This window comes from Ochotona princeps, chromosome 22, assembly GCF_030435755.1.
Source record: "Ochotona princeps isolate mOchPri1 chromosome 22, mOchPri1.hap1, whole genome shotgun sequence".
Lineage (NCBI taxonomy): Eukaryota > Metazoa > Chordata > Mammalia > Lagomorpha > Ochotonidae > Ochotona > Ochotona princeps.
In genome coordinates, this window is record NC_080853.1 from 14206550 (window position 1) to 14228499 (window position 21950).

Genomic DNA, 21950 nt, shown 5'->3' on the forward strand with positions numbered 1-21950 from the left:
AAAGTTATCGCTGAGTGAAAGGAAGTTGTCAACCTGGAGATCTCTTTCATCTGAAAATGAGATAAGTAGGGGGGCAGATTTGGAGACATTGCTGATGTGTTGGCCTCCATTAGTGTCAGAAAACACTTCTTCCCTGGCACACAGGTCCAACAAGGAGAGGCACGCAGTGCGGCACCCTCCACGTGGCAGACAGGGTAGACCTGAAGATTAGTTAATTCCTGGGCATGACAAATAATTACGAAATAGTCACCATTATCATTGTTATCACAGCCTCCTCCCATGGGCTCTGAGCAGAAGCAGCACTTGTGGCTGACTGTGCCAAGTACAATTCTAAGGAATGAAGGGGAAAGTGGGAGGAGCAACCAGGACAATGATAGAGATTTTCAAGTGTCCCCAAGTGTCTTTCCCAACCCATGGAGCAGCCTTTACATCATGACCACATCAGCAGTAATGTTCCTCACTGCTCCCTTCCCTGTGGCATCGTGCTCCCTCAACCAAGTAGGGTGAGATCAACCCAGATCCTGCAAAAAAAAGACAGGAATAGAGAGGACATGGTTTTGTTTGGGGATCTAGAGAGCTTACAGAATTTATGACCATATGCACATCCTTGTGAAAATGGGGATATTAAAACTTCCCTCTTAGTGATGTCTCGGGAATAAAATGCCCTGAGTTTTATAGAGTAGCTGAGGCAGTACTCAGCATGTGCTGTGCCGAGAAGTGTTTATTCGTGGAAGAAGGAAGGAAATAATGCTATTTGTTTTTCATTGTTTCATGGCAAACTGTCTCAAGTTTCAATGACTTAAAACGAGGACACATTACTCACAGCTCTGTAAGGTCAGAAGGTCCATCAGTTTCCTCCACTGGTTTTTCTGCTCAGTATCTTGCAAGGATCAAGTGAAATGCCAGACAAGCTGAGCCCATTTCAGAGGAATCTGGGCAGTGAGCAGAGCGGGGGGAACTTAAGTTATTGAGCCACTTTCCCCAGATCTCAGTGTAAGAAAATATGATATATGATTTCAAATTCTTGTATTAGAATACACCTTGAATGAGGAAATCAGAAAATAGTCAAAGCTTTCATTTCATTTTCTGAAAATGATGAAGGCATTGTCAAACTTACCCAAGACAGCTACCCATCAGATTATCCCAGCTACCGTATTTTCACTTTTCTCTCATCAACCATTTAATTCTCCTGAGATTTTATGGACAAAATGTTATAACATTCCCTGAGTTTTTCTAACACTGTAGGAAGATGATGTGGATACTAGGCCATGGCTAGTGTGTAGCTGTGATGCTATAAAAAATATAAATATCTAATGACTTTTCCATTTACATATTATTTTATTTTCTAGTTCCTGAGTCTGGAATCTGTTATCCTAGCATTTCGATACTAGAGATCCACAGATGAATCAAAGTTATGGCTATAAATGTTCTGAGACAACTACTATGGAAGACAATATGAAGATTCCTCAGACATTTGAAAATTCATCAATCATATGACCCCGCCATCCCATTCCTATAAATCTACCCAAACCAAATGAAATCAGCATATGAAAGAGTTATTACATCCATACTACATCCATGTTTATTTCAGCTCACAATAGCTAAGACACAGATTCAACTCAGATATGTATCAACTGATGACTTGATAAAGAAAAATATGTGGCGTACATACAGTATGGAATACTACTTGCTCAAGGAAAAGACCAGAATTGCGTCTTCTGCAACAAAACAGATCCAGCTAGAAACTACTATGCTGAGTGAAAACAGCCAGTCTCAAAAAAAAAAAAAAAAGAATATCATGTGTTTTTTTCTGCTACATGGCAGTTAACATATAATATACAAACATTTGCACAAGAATGAACAGGGACATGACTGTCACTTTTTAGCACTTGTTTATGTTCCTATGGACTTGTGGTCTGCTTACTTCTTACATGTTGAATAGCATGGTTAGTTGTGAATTAAACCTGTGAATACAGAGTGGATTAAATTTATGTGTTTAAAAAACAGATGAAAGGAAGAGAGGAGAAAGAGGGAAAGAAGAGAGGGAGAAGTGTAGCTACCTTCTTGGAACTGTAATAAATGTTCTGGGAAGATTCAAGGGCATGGTCACTGCCTTCAATTCCAGATTTCATATGAGCTCTAGATTTGCCTAGACTTGGTCCTTATTGAAATGGGAAGCCTGTGGCACTGTATAACTTCATTTTGGTTCTTTTCCTACGAGATAGGATCAGTAAGCACTCAGAGCTAAAAAAAAAAAAAGAATGCTGTCCCAACAAGGGCTTTCCATAAAAAATACAACAGATGGATGATGTATGATCAATACTGTGGGCCCTAGTATTCTTACCTGGGCCACTTAATGCAAACCATGTTCAAACCTAAGTTTGAAATTAAAAACAAGAGTTCCTCAGAGTATTTACTGGTTTAATCTTTCAATTTCATTTTATTCATTTCTTTTCTCATAATTTTTTTTTCTTTTTTTAGTGTGCTAGTGTCTTTTGGAGAACCTAAAGGAAGATGGATTACTCTTCCTTCTGCCCCCGCCCCATTAAGTCAGGACAGACAGGACCCTGCATCGTTAACTTAGAAGTTCTGACTGTCCTTGGGAGAGGGCCAGTTGCCCAGAAGAGAGGCCAGATGGGGTCAGAGACCTCAAGCTGACAGATGTGGCAGTGCAGGATTCCAGGAAGAAAGATCAGAGGCTGGCCAGGAAAGACATCCATTTGCTTGGATGCAAAAAAACTTCAGAGGAAGTTTCAGAAGGTAAAGCTTGAGCAATGTCTGGGCTGAGTCATAGGGGAAACTGATCAACAGCAAAGGTCAAGTTTAGGACAAAGAAACATCGCCCAAGGGTCTGGAGAAAGGAGAGAGAACACAGCCAAGAAAGATGTTGATAGGTCGCTTCATCCACATAATGGTTTCCTTTCACTCCTCTTTTAACACAGACATCTAAATGTGACAGTGTGTCCATTTCTTGAGAGTGAAAGGAAAATACAGCACTAGACAGATCAACTCTATTAAATATGGGTTATGGAGAAACAAAGAGAATGACGTTCAAGAGCAATGAGGGTAATAAGGAAACATTTATGAAGATTTCCCATTCTCCCTCAACTATGTAATCATGATTTTAAATTTCAGCTGGATCACGTGCTGACCCAGAAGCAAAGGTTAGTGTATGACATGACTCAGTTCATACTTCCGAGAGAGCTGACACCCTCCTTCTTAAGAAAGGAGCAAAAGGAAGACCTCAGGCTGAAGCCTTTACTTCTCCTCGGCAAGGGATATAGCGCCTCAGTTTGTTTATTCTGATGACTTTTGCCAAATACCTTTTGCCTGTTCTAACTTTAAAGGGCCTGTTTAAATTACAATCTGTTGCAAGGTTTATTGAACAGCACGTTCTATTATGTCTGCATGTTTTCTTCTTTACACCAATTCCCCTGCTCTTAATGTTTTAATGATAACATTAAGTAACTAACTAACTAAAACAACTCACCCAAAATAATGTCTTGTTTGGATGAGACTGATTTAGGCAATGAGGACACAGATGTGGAAAAGACACGTCTGAATCCCAACTCATTAACAGAGAAGGAATGACAGAATTAGAAAGTCACCCCTTGGCAAATGCAAGAATAATAATTGTATCATACAAAGATCATTGATAGAAGCTAACATGAGTGGCTGAATGCACTGTGGGAAACAAGACATTAGCCAGTCTCAAAGTTTCTCCTCACGAGACATTTATTAATTACAAAAGGAAAAAAAGTTACATTGGAGCGGCCTGGCTGTTGCTACATTAATACAGCAATGAAAGTTAACATCACCAAAAGAATGGGATGTGTCAACATCATGTGCCCCATGGTGCGCTACACTGAGAGGGACACATTACTTCTGTGGTTTTTCCTGCCAGAAGTGCAGGGTCTGAATCCCATTATTAAAAAAAAAAAAAACCTCAGACAAATCCAAATTAAGAGACATTCTACTCATAATTGGTTTCCACTCTTCAGATGCATTAAGATTAGGAAAAACAAGTAAAGGCGGAGGAAACATTTCAGATTCAAAGAGATCATGGAGTCATGACATATAAGGGAGATATGCAATGTGTAATCCCATAGCAGACCCTAGTGCTGGAACTCTGGATTAGTGACATAGCTAGCGCCATTTGAATAAGGCCTCTGGATAAGATAGTAATATGGAATATCAGTGTCAATTTATTTTGATACCTGGGCTGTGGTTGTTTAAGAATACATTCTTGATTTTAGGAAACTTACATTGAAGTATACCAAAATCAGTGGATATCATTTACACAACCTTCATCTAACACTTGAAAATAAAGCATGTGAGGCGACAGTGAGAGGGAGAGAGAATAGAATGGTGACACACGATGTGTCGATGTGTGCGTTGTTGACCTTCGCAGAGAATCTAGCAAGCATCATGAAGAAATTTCCTGTTGAGCTTTTGAAAGTTTTCTGCGAGTCTGAGACGAGAAGTAAAAAATAGGTATGCATAGCTTTTAGAAGACATAATCTTTGTCATCAAGAACCTCAATGCCCCCCGGGAACAGCCAAGGCACTCATTACAAAGATTGACGTAGTTCAACAATGCTACATTGAGAGGGACACATTACAGGGTGTTATAAGAGCACAGGAGATGGGATATGATTTCTAAAAGTAAAACAATAGATGTTTTCTAGAAGAGACACAAAATTTGTGTTAAGCAAACTCTTTGCAAGAGTTTGTAGTAACAGAGCTACTGCAATCTTTGTAATTCCCCTAGCACTAACGGTTCTAGAAATCTAGAATCTCTTAATGTAGTATTTACTGTTCCAACTCAGTTTCTGATCTGGAGCTCCCAAAACCCTTGGAATTGCCAAGATATTAGAAGTATCATCTGCTCTGATGAGGTGACTTTCACAGGATCCTGAATAACAGCTGGATACCCAAAAGTCCCAGCTAGACCCAGCTATGGTAATCAGGTTGGAGCTTTTAGTCCCACCTCCATTCCTGGAAAGAGGAGAGAAACTGGAAATTGAGTTAATAATCACGACTAGAGGCTGTGGCCTTCATAAAAATCCAAGCCATGAAGTAGTGGGGCCAAAAGACAGAAATGAAAAGTGAAAATGAGCTAGAATTTGCTTGCAATGGGTGTAATCAACCTGTAACAACTTTCCAGGGAACGTTTTGAAATTTTCCTCCTTTATAAAGTAAAGGACTTTTTTATGGACTTGCAGAATAGAAGAAGTGATGACTTGTAAGGCATTTCCCAGGTCTAAGACACTATGATAAAAGTCAACATATAACTGTTGTTGAATATGAGACCTACTGTTCCAGAAAAAGAAGTGTTTTCCTTGAAGACACTTAGAATGTTTAGACACTTGAGCTGCCTCCTTTTCCAAGTGTGACAGGATTTTGAGTTATTGCCTCATGGAGGGACTGGAAAACATCCTGAGATGCTGTTTATTTCTTAACTGCTTTGCTGCAAGCTGCTGTTTTAAATTCTAAACAGCTTAATAAAACTTTCCAACAATTTCAGCATTTTCTAAATTTGAGAAGCCATCTTTATGGCTTTTGGAAGAAAGGCCAGGAGTTTAGTCACTAAACAATTTAAGGCGAAAACCTAATTTTAACAGATGAAAGAACAACAAGCGGAGTGATGTCTTTGAAAAGCCCTTAACAACTCAGGGTGCATGTGACTAACACCCCATTACCTCACCAGCTGAGTCAAAGTGAGGAGTGTGTGTCACATGGGAAGATTTCATCTAAATGTCTACCTCAGCCTCTTTGCCTTCGCTCAGTGGAAAAACTGACTAAATGAGTGAATGCACTGAACAAAAGACTGTGGGCTCAACAAGTGCTGGTTCTGCAGAGAAGAGGAGGCAGGAGGAAAGAGGATGAAAACTCTGCAGGTAAGTTCCCATTTACACCTTTCTAATCCTTGAAACTAAACGTTTGCCCGACAGACCTGGGGCCAAGCCAAGGGTTTCCCAACACTTGTGGTTAAAATCACTGCATCCTCACAAGCCATTCAGAATCGGTCTTACAATTCCTATTTTTGACAAGAAACTGAGGTTCAAAAAGAAGTGATCTGCAGAGCTGAGAATAGAATCAAGGGAAGACTCCGGAGTTCTTTTAGAAACCGATACCACTGCCTCCCAGACAACGGCTGCTTTACTCGCTTCGCTCCCAGCTCTGCTAGACATGAACTGAGCTTGGGCAACCTGCACTGCTGATTTCTAATCCTCCCCTCTAGTTTCTTCTTGGCTTTTGGCAACTGTCCCATCTCCTTTCTCGTTAAACTATACTTTCTGCACCTGTCCTTCCTTCTTGGTCGTGTAATAGGTCATGCCCAGAAAGCAGAAATGCACTGTAAGCTGTAAATGACAGGTTTTGGCAACAGACTCATCCCAGAACCAGTCCAGAAGCTGCTCTCCTGCACATTAAGAACTGAGACAGACAGCCCAGCAAGGATGGACCAGTGTGCTCACTGAAGGGAATCTTGCTTTCTACTAGATTTATCCTTCCGGTTTCAAATATCATTATTGGCACAAAGGGAAACACGGCATAACTGTTTGCACTATGATTGGGATTTGGCAAGGCATGTATTCCTTGAGTTAAATATTCAGAAATCCTAGACTTCCCCTGGAGTTTCAGAGCCGATGGCTGTTTAATAGGTATCAAAAGTCAAATCAGGCAGCTGGAAGTTAATGCACAAGGACACTTCAGACAGTTCGTGGGAAATGGAATCAAAAGATACATTTGTTCTGGTACAGGAGATTTTGAGATGTGTCCATGCGCAGGATCTTCAAGAAAGTTCACGGAAAATGCACATTATCACAATGCATGAACTTCCAACTTTTTTAACCAAAACAAATTCACCTTCTAACTTCATTTTCTCACAGTCATTTTAACTCTCCCTTGTGTCATTATAGAAAAACATTATAGAGAATCTTTCCCTTTTTCCTGTTCCCAGGAGACCATGCAGGAGCATCGTGAAAGTTCTTCCATTTCATCAGTCATATTGTGTGCTGTGCCCAGTGTGTGGTACACAGACCAGAACACCAAGTAACAGGAACTGGGTTTCTACATCTCCCTCTCCTGCCTCTATCACAACCGATTCATTATATACAAAGTTATGTGAATTTCACAGTTCTTTCTTGAATGTTACAGTACTTCTATGCTAGATGCTTCTTTCAAAGAAACAGGTCTTTCTTGAATCCACCAACCTCTCTCTCTCTCTCTCTCTCTCTCTCTCTCTCTCTCTCTCTTTCATCATTACCATCCATTCCTAGGCATCCTCATTGTTACACTGCTTTACACAGTGAGATCCTCCTCATCTCTCTGTGTTTGCTCTGCCTTAATAAGGATGCACTCATACATCCAGGGGTCAAAGAGAGCTATACCCGAAACCCACATCTCCTCACGCTGCTCTCTTGCTATTGACAATTGAGTTGCTTCACACTGACTGGAAGATGTAGCCAGTCAGAACCCATAAGATACAGTCTGTGCCTGCACCTTCTGACTCAGTCACACCTGTAATGGTCTACTGTATCTTGGCTTCATCTACCACCACTGGACTCTCCTACCCCAGTCCTTTACCCATGCTCTTCTCTATGTTCTTACTACCACCTGTCAGTTGGGTGACTCCTCAGATCAACTGTCACTCCTCAAAGATTTCTGACCCCATCGCCCATAAGGTTCCCATTCGGTATACTAGCTATGCCTGGATATTTCTTTGGGAGTGAGTTTTCTTTGTATGATCACGTTTTTGATTTTCTCTCTTGTCAGACATCTGGCATCTGATGTTTTTTTCTACTGAATTTCTCGTGTTCTGAGATGTCTTATAAAATTAATCCCTTTAAGTTACTTTTGAATTTTTACCTCATAAATCAATGCAAAAAAGAAGAGGCTTCAAAAATGTTCACTGGCTTAATTCCATTGCTCTCAGATGGGCAGGGTTAATCACAACAAGCTCAAGGAAGTCGTAGTCAAGAGACATAAGCACACTTCACCTGCATGATGTTGTCTAAATTTTAAGTGAATACACGTAATTCTCCACAAAAAATATAATCTGTATAAACCTGAAAGTTACAATTCGGTTTTCTTTACAGACACATTTAAAGCACATTTTTATTTTTTTTCCAAAACACATTTTGTGCTGCTTAGTAAAGTTATTTAGACAAAAATCCAACATGACAATGACAAAATACAGAATATGCATGGATTTAACTTCAAATAAGAATTTGGTAACTCATAAATATTCTTTAATCTTACTTCTTTTCTTTTTCAAAACATGTGGCAGCTGACCTAGTATGTTGTCTTCTGAAACACATTTGTGCATCAACTACTTTACTGAAATTTCTTCCATCACACATCAATTATACCAATGGCTTATGGGTTTCAATTATACTCCTGAAAAAATTTGAAGCACATCATTTATTGTTTCAGTAGTCAACAGAGCTTATATAGTTTTGGCCAACTTGGTGCTTAGTAATTAAACATTACATAAAAGAATGACCAGCTAAACTGTGGAGTGACCTACATGAAGCAGGAGATGCCAGGAGGGCTAAATAAACACCCATCTCTTGGCTCTAACACAGTCTCTCGATCTTGGCACAACCATTACAGGCTTTGTAAGATATTTGGCAGCTTCTCTGGCCTCCTCTTATTTGATGTAACATACCACAAGGGTGTCTACCAAAAAATGTGTACAAATAATGCCAAATGTCCCCTGGGTTTCAGATGAGGACCGCTGATGTGGAGTTATACACAAAGTCCATTAGCCATGGCTTGGAGAAACATGAGTTACAGGAATTGTATCATCAATGGTCACAAAAATCTCCATTAAAATAATAAGAAGAGACATATCCATGACTTAAACTACTGATACAACGGAAAATTCATAGACTTTGGAGTCAGATAGCCTTTCCTTTGCACCCTGGATTTGCCTACATCCTGGTTGTATGGTACAGGATGACTTCCCTATTCAAAGCTCCTTTGCCTATAAAACATGTAGAACCAGAGCAGAGTAGTTTATAACCAGTACCTAAGCCATTACAAGCAAAGTACTTATGCTATCATGAGTACTCAGTAAACCGGTATTTCCTATCAATGTTGTTGTTGATTCACTACTTGCTACCTCTGCCCTGTTTTCCTTGCATTGTTCTGCTCCATCCTTCTTCAATCTCTGCCTTTGTCTCCTAGGGCCATACCATTTACAGTTTCTGGAACATTTGTGCATTAATTTTCATGAGCATTTAATAATAAGGCTGCATAGTAATACCCTATCCTTGGCACCCTGGGACAGTCTTCATACTGCGACTATTGTCTGGCCTCTGGTAATCATCTCTGACAAAGAACTGTGTCTTTGGCATGCCTTCTCCTGCTAAGAGATCTTATTGTAACATGTATCCTCAGTCTTGGCCAGTGGCTCCGCAGTTTAGCGATTGGCAGCAGTCTGTGGATGCTATCGAGCCAAGTGCTTTCCTCCCCAAATGTTGCACAGTCAGGCTTCTTGGTCACTGATACTTGCACAGAGGTTCAGGCAGGAATAAAACTCACAGAACAAAACTCAGGATACCATGGAATGGCAGAAGACGATGTCCTATGACAGATTTTCTTGACATACCGGAAAGCTGAAGAGACCAGAGGCAAACAGCTTCATTAGGCTTGACCCAGGGTGTCCTCTTATCTTAACAGTCTTTGTGCTCTTGAACTCTGACGGGTGAAAGTTCTATTGGACCCTGTCCAGTGTCACACCTCAAGGGAATGAAGGGAGGATCTAGAATAGAAGTATTCTAACATCTGATGTACTTACACGTCAGAATGGCTACATCAGCTACATCATTCCATTTGAGACCTCTCAAAGTGGTATGGTAAATCCTCTAAGGTTTTTTTTTTTTTTTCTAGTTTCTATTTGGTCTGTTTAAAGGTAAGCATTGAAATATTTTATGCTGGTTTTATAAACCAAATTTAAGCTTGCCAATTATGTTAATTCCTTTTGATCTCACATGTTCAATGTAGTGAACCTTTATCACTTGGGATTCATTAATCTCTAAGTTGTTAGTGTGGAACAAGGTCTTAGGCTTGCCTCAGGTACTATGAAAAAACTCTTCTGGGAAAACTGGTATACTGGGCATCATATTTAGATAAATAGCATATTTTCTCATTTACAAGATGTTATTTATATATGATAAATAAAAAATCATTCGTGTCTGTTCATGAAAGTTATAGTATGGTGCTAGTCAATACAAATAGAATGCAAACCACACAATTTATTTTAAAATGTTAGAGTAGCTATGCTAAAAAAGTGGAAACACATGAGTAAAACTAACTTCAACAATGTAGTTGATTTAACTTACTCCATGTAAATTATTATTTAAGTCAGCATAAAATCAACATGTTTTAATGTTATATTTTATACACCTTTTTTGATACTAAATCTTAGTGATTGGGCATAAATGTTACACTTACAGCAAATTTCAATTCAGATTTAGTCATTTGATTGGTTTCCTAGACATGTAACTAGTGACTACCATAATGGGTGCTACAATGCTAAAAGATTCCATGTTTCTCTCTCTCTCTCTCTCTCTCTCTCTCTCTCTCTCTCTCTTCCTGTCTCTTTAATTTAGCTTCTTAAGTGACTGGTGTAAGAGAGTCTCTCACTACTGTTGTTCATCTGTTTACAGAGATAGCCACATCTGGACTACAATATATGCAATTCAGAATCTTCACTAAAAGTTAGCAATTATTTTACTGGGTTCCTATTTTTCTTCTTTCAAATGTGAGGTCATGATCATTCAAGTTCAAGTTAAAAAAAACAGAAATTAATACTAAATTTCTGAATACAAGAAAAATCTTAGAAACTACAGAACATGCCTTGATTGGATTGTTACAGGTCCGTTGGGTAGATGCTTAAGGTCTGACATACTGACTTTTCACAGAGCTTTGCACACATAGCCTGAAGTTTTAACTTACTTGGGCCTGCATTTCAAAAGATCCCTTCACAGAGGCCATTCCCAGCCCAGTGCAGTGGACCACACTGCTCATCAAACCAAAAGCATTAACCTATAGGGAAGGTACAGACGCATGAACATTCAGAAGCCAAGAAATACAAAGAAGCTAATTTTCTCCCCCTTGATGAAGTTATTAAACAGATTTCATTTGAGGGATGGATTGTTATGAGTTTGATTCCATTTGCAACTTTCCTATGAAATATTCTATAAGCGAAAGGAAACCACAGGTAGAAATTGAGACTTTCAAGAAAAGACAAGCATGCAACCACCATTCATCATGAGCTAGATTTTCTGTGCTCCAACAGGTTAGCATGTCTATGATTTTACCTGATGAGCAGGCTAGAGGTCATTACACATTTCATGACTCTTGGCAAGGTATGTGTCTGAAAATGTTGATGATATATAGACATGATCAGAGATTTAGACGACGAAATGGGTATTCCCGTAAAGCTGCAGCCATGAAACCCATCAAGTTGTTCACAGTGGTTCTGTGGAATGGTGAAACTGGATGAATGGTTGGGTGTGTTTGCTGCTTGCTTTACATAAATATTAATAGTCCAACCCGTTAATTGTCCCTTTGCTTTCCTATAATTACGAATATTACTAGTTATCATTAATAATAATGATAGTACAATAGTAGCATTCTGCAAGAAAATCTGTTGTGTTCAAATACCTCAAGTGATAAAATATTTGGTACTGAAAAGCTCTACCCATCTGTCTGACCATGACATGAACTTCATTCATCCTACACTGATCTAACTTTCCAGTTAATCTAGCCGCTAGTATAAATTGGTGACAATTAATACTTACCGACTACTCAGTAAGAGCTTCCTCTGATCAACCTTCATAGTCTTCTCAAGGAGCCAATATTCCAATTTCCTTGTAGAAGTGAATAAACCAAATACAGGAAGGAATGCAGCATGGGCACTCAATTATGTCAGGCCTCTGGGATTCTCACAGCACTCTAGGACCAGAGGGCAACAGGTGCCTGCACTGAACTCTTAACAAAACAGGCCTTGATTTAGGGAAGATGTGTTTCTTTTTGGGAAAATGAAATTCCCGTTTTATTTGGTCTAAGAATAGGTGGTTGCCAGAGCTGAGAATCTACTGAAATTGCCCAAAAACTCAGAATGTTAACTTGCTGAATCGCAATCCAGGAAGAATATAGTGCCTAAGAAGGGACAATACGAGTATTTTCAGCACATTGTCACTGTTCCAATAACTGCAAGAACTGAAAAATATGTCACCACCAACAAGCTACAGTTCTAACGATCTAAGTTTAATTGTAAGAGTGAACTGCATGCATGTAAGGAGTGTGGAATCCATCAACAAACTGAGTGAATCATTTTGAAGACTGTGTGTCTAACAACTGGTTATTTCATTTGTGAACTATTTCGTTAACATAAAATGTTGGCAAATTTTAAAAAATGTAATGGTAAGTACTAAAATAACAGGCAACAGGTGAATGCTAAACATAGGAAAAGTAAAACAAAAGCAAATGCACATAAAAGAGAACATGGGAAAATGGTGAGAGTCAAAGTGGAACTCTATGGCAAACAGAAGACACAACAGAATCATGTTCGAACTTGTCAGGCTGGGGTAAATTTAAAATAATTTGCATACTACACAGAACTAAGCATGTGTAGTAAATCCTAGAATGACATATTTAAATCATGAGGAAGGCTAAGCCACTGTAGAATGGCAGTTACCTTTTGTTTAAATCAAAGACAACCAAAGACTGAAAGAAGGAAACAACTAGAAGTTGTTCACTCAGCCACGCATATCAGCATGTGGAATTCATGGACACCCAATGTTTGGGTGATATTTTCAAAGGGGTTTGACACGGAAGGCTGCATTCCCATGGGCCCTACCTAACAGTAAAGCTAAGGCCTATAAGAGATCCAGAGGGATTTTTTTTCTGAATTTAGCTAGCTATTAAAACCTTCAAAGAGAGGTGTTGCTTTCCTTAAGCTACTCTGAAGAACCCAAAGCCTTCAGACATTCTCAGGACCAAGGCCCAAGGCCCAGCCAGGGTGCAGATCTGTGTTCTCATGCTCGGCAACTCATAGCTTTCTTCCACAGGGGAATCTGCTCTGGACTGGGCCCAGAGAGAGAGAGACTTTTTTCTTTTATGCTAGAGAAGTTTGCTTCCCTTCAGCCCCTGGCTCCCTGAAAGGTAGCTTCCAAATGCTCACCTGTCATTTCCACCCAATAGACACATCTCTGGGAGCTGCTGATCATACTTGTGTTTGTATTCATTGATGCTCACTCTTCTGTGTGTGTGATATCTCACAAAATATTTCTTTTTAATTGTAGGGAGCCTTCGGGGGCCTGCAGACAGGCAACAGAGTGGTACTAACTGAATAGGAAGAAGTAACATTTGGATAGCACATTGTTCATCTTAGGTATATTTCATCATTAGGGAATTCGATCCTTTGACTATAACCCTCAAATCCATTCTTTGGAAACACAATCGCGAAATTAATGTATTAATCACTTATAGAGGTGAGGACTTTGAGAAGCAATTCGGATTAGATGAGGGTAGGGCTCCATGATGACATTCGTGGATTTATAAGAGGAAAGAAGAGCTGAGACTCTTGCTTTGATTCTCTCCATGCAATGCCCCATCCACTTAATGTTCTTGAGCCAAACACACACCTACTCTTTGAAAATTACCCAGCCCAGGCATTTTGTTATAGCAACAAAAAATGTTCCAAGTCAGGAAGTATGATATAAAACAGATGGGGAAGAGAATGGAGTACCTAATGGTCAAGATGTTCGAGACATACCTAAACATGACACCTGTTCAGTGGCTTGCAGTTTTCTTGGCTGTCTATCTCAGAGTGGAATTGCTGGGTCATGAGGTAAATCTGTGTTTAATATTTTGTGGACCTGCAGAAGTGCCTTCTAAAGTAGATACAACACACCCTTTTTTACTCCCATCTTTAGTGTGTGAAGATCTCAATGTTTCTGACTTCTCACCAGCACTTGTTGTCTGCCTTTTCCATTGTAGCCATCCCTGCAGGTGTGCACTACAATCTCATCGTGGCTTGGATTTGCATTTTCTGAATGACCAACAATGCTGAGCGTGTTTTATTTTTTGTATGCTTAATGACAAAAGTAAGTTTTTAATATGAGATATAAATGGTTTCTACCAAAAGGAACACATCTCTCCCCACGGGGCCCACATGTCTGCCCAGGGGTATGACTTCAACCAGGCTGTGAGACTCATCAATTACTCATTTCCACACTTCTAGGCTGGGAAGAACAGATTCCCAAGCAAGAAGCAGAAGGCCAGAGATTTATGTCTGTCTCTCTGAGCTCCCTTTCCTGTCAGATGCAGCTGGGCCTTTCCTGGAACAAATTCCTTCCGACAAATTCTCCAGCAGACCATCAACTCAGGAGGGCAAATGAGGAGTTTGTTGTTAAAAGTTGGGGCCAAACCACCCAGAGCTTCCTGTGCCAGGTGAGCCTGCATAGGGGCCGAAGTCAACCATTGCTAACTTCTCACCCGTGACTGCCCGAGAAGTATTTCTTAGAGTCTAACCATGAAACCTGTTTCCTCTCTCCCACACAAAGCCCAGCCCATAGAACCATGATAAAAATCACTCAGCAAATGGAAAATATTTTATGCTTATTCTAGGAAATGTGATCCATCAGAAATGAGCTGACAAGTCCTTTCACTTCCTACGAGAGCATCCACACGCTCCCTGCTACCTCTGGACCTGGAATCAGACAAACCCAAGCCACAGACCAGAGAAGAGCACCCAGATAGCTTTGCGGTTGACACTGCAGCACGATTTGAAGATACCACCTGCTGAGTCAGACTGCCTGGGCTTCAGCCCAGCTCCCTTGCTCACTAGCTGTGAAAATTTCAGAAAGTAGCTTAGCCACCCCTTAATATCACTTTATCATTTTCAAAAACAACAAGATTAACACTGTGTTCTTCTTCTAAGACTAGAGAATTGAGTGATTCAGTAACTGAATCTTAATAAACTACCTGGAAAATAGCAACTAATAAAGACAAGTTGGTTTACTATTATTTGTAAAAATAAGAGTCGTATTTCTCAATCTGAAAGGTTTTGTCAAACTCTTTACTACTTAGTAGCTACAACATATGGTAACAAATGCAATTTTGATCAAATTCAACTATGGAAAGGATGTATTAGAGTCTGGGTAGTACCAAATTCAAGAAGATTCTTTGATAGCTCTTGTGGCTTTGTTCTGCCAGACATCGCCTCCAGGCAAAGGAATACTGCTGTATGTTTTTGTTAAGCTGCAGCCAGAATAAAAACAAAATCAAACTTTAGGAGTCTAATTTTTTACAAAATGGATAATGAAAACAAGTTTTTTTTCTTTTAAGTATCAGGGAACCATGCTAAGGAACAATCCAGGTGTAGCAAAAACAAATTAGTCTGTAAATAGAAAATGCAAAGAAATATGGTAATACATCTGACTGCATTAATTTCCTATTCTGGCCATAACAAATTAGCGCAAACTTTATCATTTAAAATAACACAAATCTGGATGACATGGTGGCACAGCTGGTGAAGCTGCTGCTTGGAATGTTAGCAGCCCCATATCAGGGTGCCAGTTCAAGATGCGGCTGATTCACTGGTGACCCACCTCTCTGCTCATCTGCTTGGGAAGGCAGTGGACGCTGGCCGAGGTGGAAAACCCAAAACAAGTTCCTGGCTCTCGGACCAGCAGATAAAAATACTTGTCTTTCTCTCTCTCTCAGAGGCAGGGGTGGGGCGGGGAGAGCAATGTTTCCTCTCTGTCACTCTGCCTTTCACATAAAAACTTAAGATGACAATTTGTATCTTACATTTCTGAAGTTGAAAACAATCTTCCAAGGCTAAATCAGTGTTGGCAGGAAGAGGATAATTCTTTGTTTGCTTTTTCCAGCTATGTGTTTTGGCTCTAGCTTTCTCCAGCTTTGGCCTCACCCCAGCATCCACTTTGGTGCATCTTCTGTGACTGCCTCCTGCCTCCCTCTTGAAAACATCCTTATGATTTTACTGAACTTGTTCAAGTGATCCAGGATAATCATGCATCTCAAGATCCTTAGAGTAATCCCACCTTCAAAATCCCTTTTGACTAGGGTGTGTCCCCACTCCTCATGTTAGCAACCATAATGCCTTTTTATGATTCACTGACCTTGTGCACAGTTTTGAAAAATACTTGCTTTTTATATACCCATTTTTTTTTATTTCATTAAATTTTAGTTACTGTGGCTGGTTTTGATTCTTCTATTTTTACACACAATATTATTTTATAAGATCTTTCTGGGTTTGTAAGTACACATCTCACACAATTTATAGAATTTCAACAGCAAAACAAGTATGTTTGTGTCCATCACATGTTGCATAAAATTTCCCTTAGATTGCTTACAGCTACAGTTCCTTAATATTGTACAGAAGGAGGTAGCAAACATCTTCCATAAAGAGTAAGCTGGCAAACATTCATTCATTTGCAAGTCAGAGTTACTGAGAGACTAGAGAGAGAGAGGGAGAGGGGGGATAAGGGATCATCCCACCTGATGGTTCAGTCCCTAAGTCGCCTCAATGGCCAAAGTTGAGCTGCACCAGAGCCAGGAGCTTTATTTTTGGGTCAACTTCTACTGCTTTCCTCAGGTCATTACCAGAAAGCTGGATCAGAAATGGGGCCAGCCAGGACATGGACTGCTGCCCCTATAGGCTGCCGGCATCAAAGTCTGTAGCTTTTCCCACCAAGCTGCAACGTTGGCTCTCGCATCTACTCTATAGGTTTTAGATACTGTCTGTTAATTCTTAGCAGAATCTTCTTTGCCTTTTGGAATAGACGTTTTCTTTTTTATTCTGGCTGATTTTTTTGTTGGTCTAAAATGCTGCTGCTGTCTGCTTTCTTCATATTGCAATCCTCACCATAGAAGAACAGTACTGCTATCCTATCTTACAGGTTAAGAAGTTAAACAACTGTCCTCTGCTTATTCACTCATAAGAGATGCAGCCAGTATACATTGCTAATCAGTGCTTCCTGTCATATGGAGTTTAGCTTGTGCAGAAGGGTAAATCATGACTGTATGATTAAAACTCCCTTGCATGTGAAGAGGCGCTCAATTAACAAAGTGGAAACTCCCCCATGCAAATATTATTCTTTGGTTATTCCTCTACTGACGCCTGCTGACTCCCAGGAATACAACTAACGCAAGGCATGCAGTCCGTGACCCTGCTAATAACAGTGCGAAGAGAAAAAAACAACAACTCCCTTTCCCAACGGGCGATTCTAACACATTCCTCTACCAGCACTGTCAAGGCAGCAAGAAGCTCTGAATAGGACTTCCCTGGGCTCCTTGATCGGGCTGGCACCTCCTGTCATTTCCCTTGTCATTTTTACTGAAACATAGCCCCAACCCCCATATTAGTTCCCGCTTGGAAGTCTCCTGTCTGGAGCCAGTGAGGTTTGTCTGCTTTCTTGGGTTTGGCTAATAAATTGGGATCGTGGGGTCAGGCGGCAGGGGACCTGGCACCCAGGGAAACCCTGACACCGATTTTATTAGATTTCTCTTTGCAGGGCCCGGGATGCCAGCCCAGCAGGGAGCCCACAATCACTCTGTAACCAAGATTTTGTCGTCTCTGGTTTGACAAGGCCATTTTTTACTAGAAGAGGAAAAATCCCACATTAATTATACAAGCAAACTGGGGCCAAGGCCATCAGAGCTGGCCTCCCTCTTCTGTGAGGCGGGTAGAAGGAGAGGAAGCCGATTTCCTCTGCAAGTGGGGACCGAAGCAGCAAGACAGGAGGAGGTATATGTGGAGTGTAGACTTCTCAGACCCTCAGTCTCTGAAACGCAAGATACTCATTTCTGATTATTTCAGAATGTTAACTGTTTATTAACAGTTCTCTGAGTATCATGAGAGAGCTGGATCAAGGAGTGTACCTATTTCTCAGGCCTCAGGCGACAAGGTGAACAAGCCTCCACAGTTTTACTGAAAGCCAGAAAACACCTGCATCCATCCTGATAAATTCATGACAGCACTGCTATTGCTGAGCCACATATTATGCCATCATATATGTGTGTGTGTATATATATATATATATGTCTTGGGATTCTCATTTGCACTGAACTGAAAGAAGAGACTATAACTTTGATGAGCAAATTCTTTCAGAAAACTCACTACCAACTACTCAACTCAGCTTGAAGCACAAAATGGAGGTTTTTCTGTTGGAGTTGATGACATTCTATCCGGAATTCATAGAGTGAGGGGTCAGTCAATCATGGAAGGTTGACTTTTATATTGGTTATTGTGAACTAGATGTATTCCTGTATCTTTTGCCACAGTCTTATTCTGTGGTTTGCCTTGTAATTGCAGAGTTCTTCATACTCATCATCACCATTCTTTTCTCTATCAAGTTGTCTGTTATGAATTTCCTGGGAAACCTATGGTTTCCTGTCTGCAAACTTGCCGGTTCCTATAACCTCTGTGCTTTAACCTTTGCATGATGGGTATCTTCTACCTCCTGGAAGATTTCCTTGGAAATCATTCACTTTGCAACTTCTCATCCAAAGAATCTTTCTCTGCCTGTTCCCATCTCTTAGGACTCACCCGCTCTCCTGCTGAGGTTAGACACACCAGGCCTTCTACAACAGTCCATTCAGCACACTTGATATGGAGCAGCAAGATAGTGTTGGCAGAGATCACGTACCCTTCATGGCATCTGCTAAGAAAGACTACAGAACAACGGCATGACACCTTAGCGTTAAGACGTGTCTGTTTCCAAATACGGCCACTCTGATTGGGGTGACAAGCAACAAGACAACCCCTACGAACATTTTAATATTTGCCTGTAAAATATAGACAGACATAAAATAGCTCCCAGGTCATAGTGAGGCCTGAAGGAGATGATCTGTGTAAAAAGGTTACTTAGTGTCATCATTAGTATTGCTATTCTGAGAAGTCTTCCCACTTAACAGCAGATAACCTGAGCACTTGCTCTTATGAAAAGATCGAGAGCTTCATGTACCAGTATCTCCTGCTTCCCTCCTTCTAATGTTGCTAGGCATACGTTTTCCTCACTATCTCATAATTGCTCTACATCCTCTCCATTTTTATCTCTTCTTGCTTTGTGAGATGCAGCACAAACTCCTTGACATCCTCCCAACAAGCTTCTCATCCAGCTTTAGACAGAATTCTCTTGTGAGCCTTCTGTAGGCATTACTCATCTTCCTTCCCATTCTGGAGAATCACCTCCTTCCTCTCCCTAGTCCTATTTTAATTAATTCTGATAATTCCAATAGAATCCACTCTGTTTAGCCTTCCTGTGTCTAAAAGCACTGGCTTCAAGCTATTCACTTACTTTGCTTCACAGTTTTAGTTCTCAGGAATCAGGGCCCGATTTACACAAACATCCAGAAGTTGATCAATAGCTTCAGACAGCCTGGACTGTGGAAGAAACTGCCTCCCATCTCATGCAGTTAATCTCAAAATCCACTCCCTGAAGGACTGTTGTCCAACATCCTCAGTTTCTCACTAGCTTCAATATTGGTTCCTTGCCATGTAGGACTGCCCAGTAGAACTTCTTGTTTCCTCAAATTAGAGAATTTATTAACAAGATGCAATTTGCAATCTGATGTAACTCAAGCATGGAAGACACATTTGGTCAATGACACTATATGGCATTGATTAGAAGTAAGTCCCAGACTCTGCCAACACTCAAGGGGAGTAGATAATAACAGGTAGGGATAACTGGGCCATCAGAGAAGCTGTCTGCCATACCTTTTTTCCCGAAGTTCTCCCTTAATCTACAAACAATTTAACCATCTCACAGAAATATATTAGTGAGATTAGGAGGGGGATTATATATGACTATACCCCTACAATTCTAAAGGAAATGACAATATGGGGAAAATGTCTATACTTCCTGGAAAGGATTCATGCTTCTCATTTAGCATAGAGAGCAAGATCTGTTCTTGGTGTGAACTTGGAAAAATTAATGAAGAGGGCAATAGTTGACACTTTAGCAGATAATTGGAGCCTGGGAATAACTCGACAGAGAAAAAAGGCAGGTTGAAAAGAGATGCTTTTTAGGGGAGAAGGAAACTGAGAAACATGAGAGTGTAAAAGCTGATCAGAAAGTAGGAGCTGATCTACTGTAATAATGCAGCACAACATGCCACAAAAGCTGGAAAACAAAGATGAAAACAAGAGCCAATCAAAGCAGGCCATTGGCGATGTTGCACTTGTTGGAATCAACCAGTACAAGACCATGACAGTCTCACCCTCTCTTTCCTCTTTAGCTCTCAGGACAAGGGTTGAATGCACACAAACAAAGATCTGCAAAGAAAACTTAGAAAGCATGATACTTAATAAGGGGGATTGCAACATTCCAAGTAAGAAACATTGGAGTAATCATTGACACTTGCCAACCAAATCTCTCTATGCCTCCGTTTTTCCTTCTGAATGTGGGAATAATACTAAAACCTACCTGATAGAGTTATTAGAAAGACTGAACGAGGCTTTCTAATAAGAGGCAGGGCTTTAGAAGAGTTTACATATGGCCTGATGTATAGTTGTCCATCTGTGCCAGCATCTAGTTATTATCATTCATACTTTACTGTGCTTCGATTTGCCTCTTGCTGGCTCATGTGCTGGTGGTTCCATACTATTCTTTGTCCCTTTCTGACTCAAAAACGCAGTGAATTTCTCTTTCTTGCTGACCCTGGGATCCCCCACCCTCCTTCCAGGCTCCTCTGATGGGCCTGCCTTTCTGCCTGAGCCTCTGCCTCTGATGTGGTTCCGCAGGGGCAAACCAGAGTATCCTCAGCCTGGTCATCACCTCAGAGCTGAGCTCAGCACTGGGCTTTGAGGGTGAGTGACTGACTCCCTGGTCGGCACTTTTATTGTGGTTTCCTGATTGGTTCAGGATGGCAAGGCCTTTGCTACCCCCTTCCCCAAGTGAATTCCCAGCTCTGCCAGAGGCTGAAAGGAGAGTGACTTAGTCATTAACTCCTCTGGCAACAACCTCTGGCAGCAGTTCAAGGCAGCTTAGAAAACAGGGCAACAAGTGGCTGCAATATGTATTTCAAAAGCTTAGCAGACAAGAAAAGGAAATGAAAACCAGAAAAAGAAGGGATAGTAATGTCTGACTCTGGAGGCCCAATCAGACACCACCGGGCACTGCAGACAAAGCTCCCGGACGCTTGAGCAGGAGGACAGGAGTAGCAAGGGAGGTGGGACGGAACAGCAAGGTTGAGGATCAGGGTCTCGCTTGTCTTCAGGCAAAATTGATTAAAGAAGCAGACATGGATGCATGCACTGAGTTGGTGCCCAGGACATTCACATCCCATGTAGGAGTGTCTGGGCTGGAGACCTAGCTCTGTTCCTGGTTCCAGCTTCCTGCCACTGCACACACTGGAGACAGCAAGTGGTGGTTCAAGTACTTGTCCTGGCCATCCATTTGGGAGAATCAGACTGAGTTCCTGGTTTCAGCCAGGAAATCCATGGCCATGGTGGGCATGTAGGAAATGAACCAGCAGATGAGAGGTCAATCTCTCAATTTCTTCCGCCTTTCAAATATATTTTCCTAAAATATCAAAACATAATAAAGATGTCCTCTGCATCCCAGAAAATAACAGCTAGGTAAGCCTGGCTTGGACGTTGTGTTCATAGCATGAGAAGGAGTTCTTGTCCTGTGTTAAGTGCTTGTATAACTCCTTAAACATGCTGAGATTCAGGATGTAGCTGATCCAGACATTTACAACTCCAACTCTCCCAAAGAGAAGATACACATGGGATAATGTGAGCAAGAGGTGCCAAATTTGCAAAGCTGCACAGCGGGCATAATGAGGCCCAAGATCACAAGAGGGACATGGAAAGTCCCCAGTGCTCTCTGCTGTGGATGATGGAAATGGAACTCAGTGAAACTGTGGCAGACACGTTTGCTTCAGCCCTCTTCACCTTCA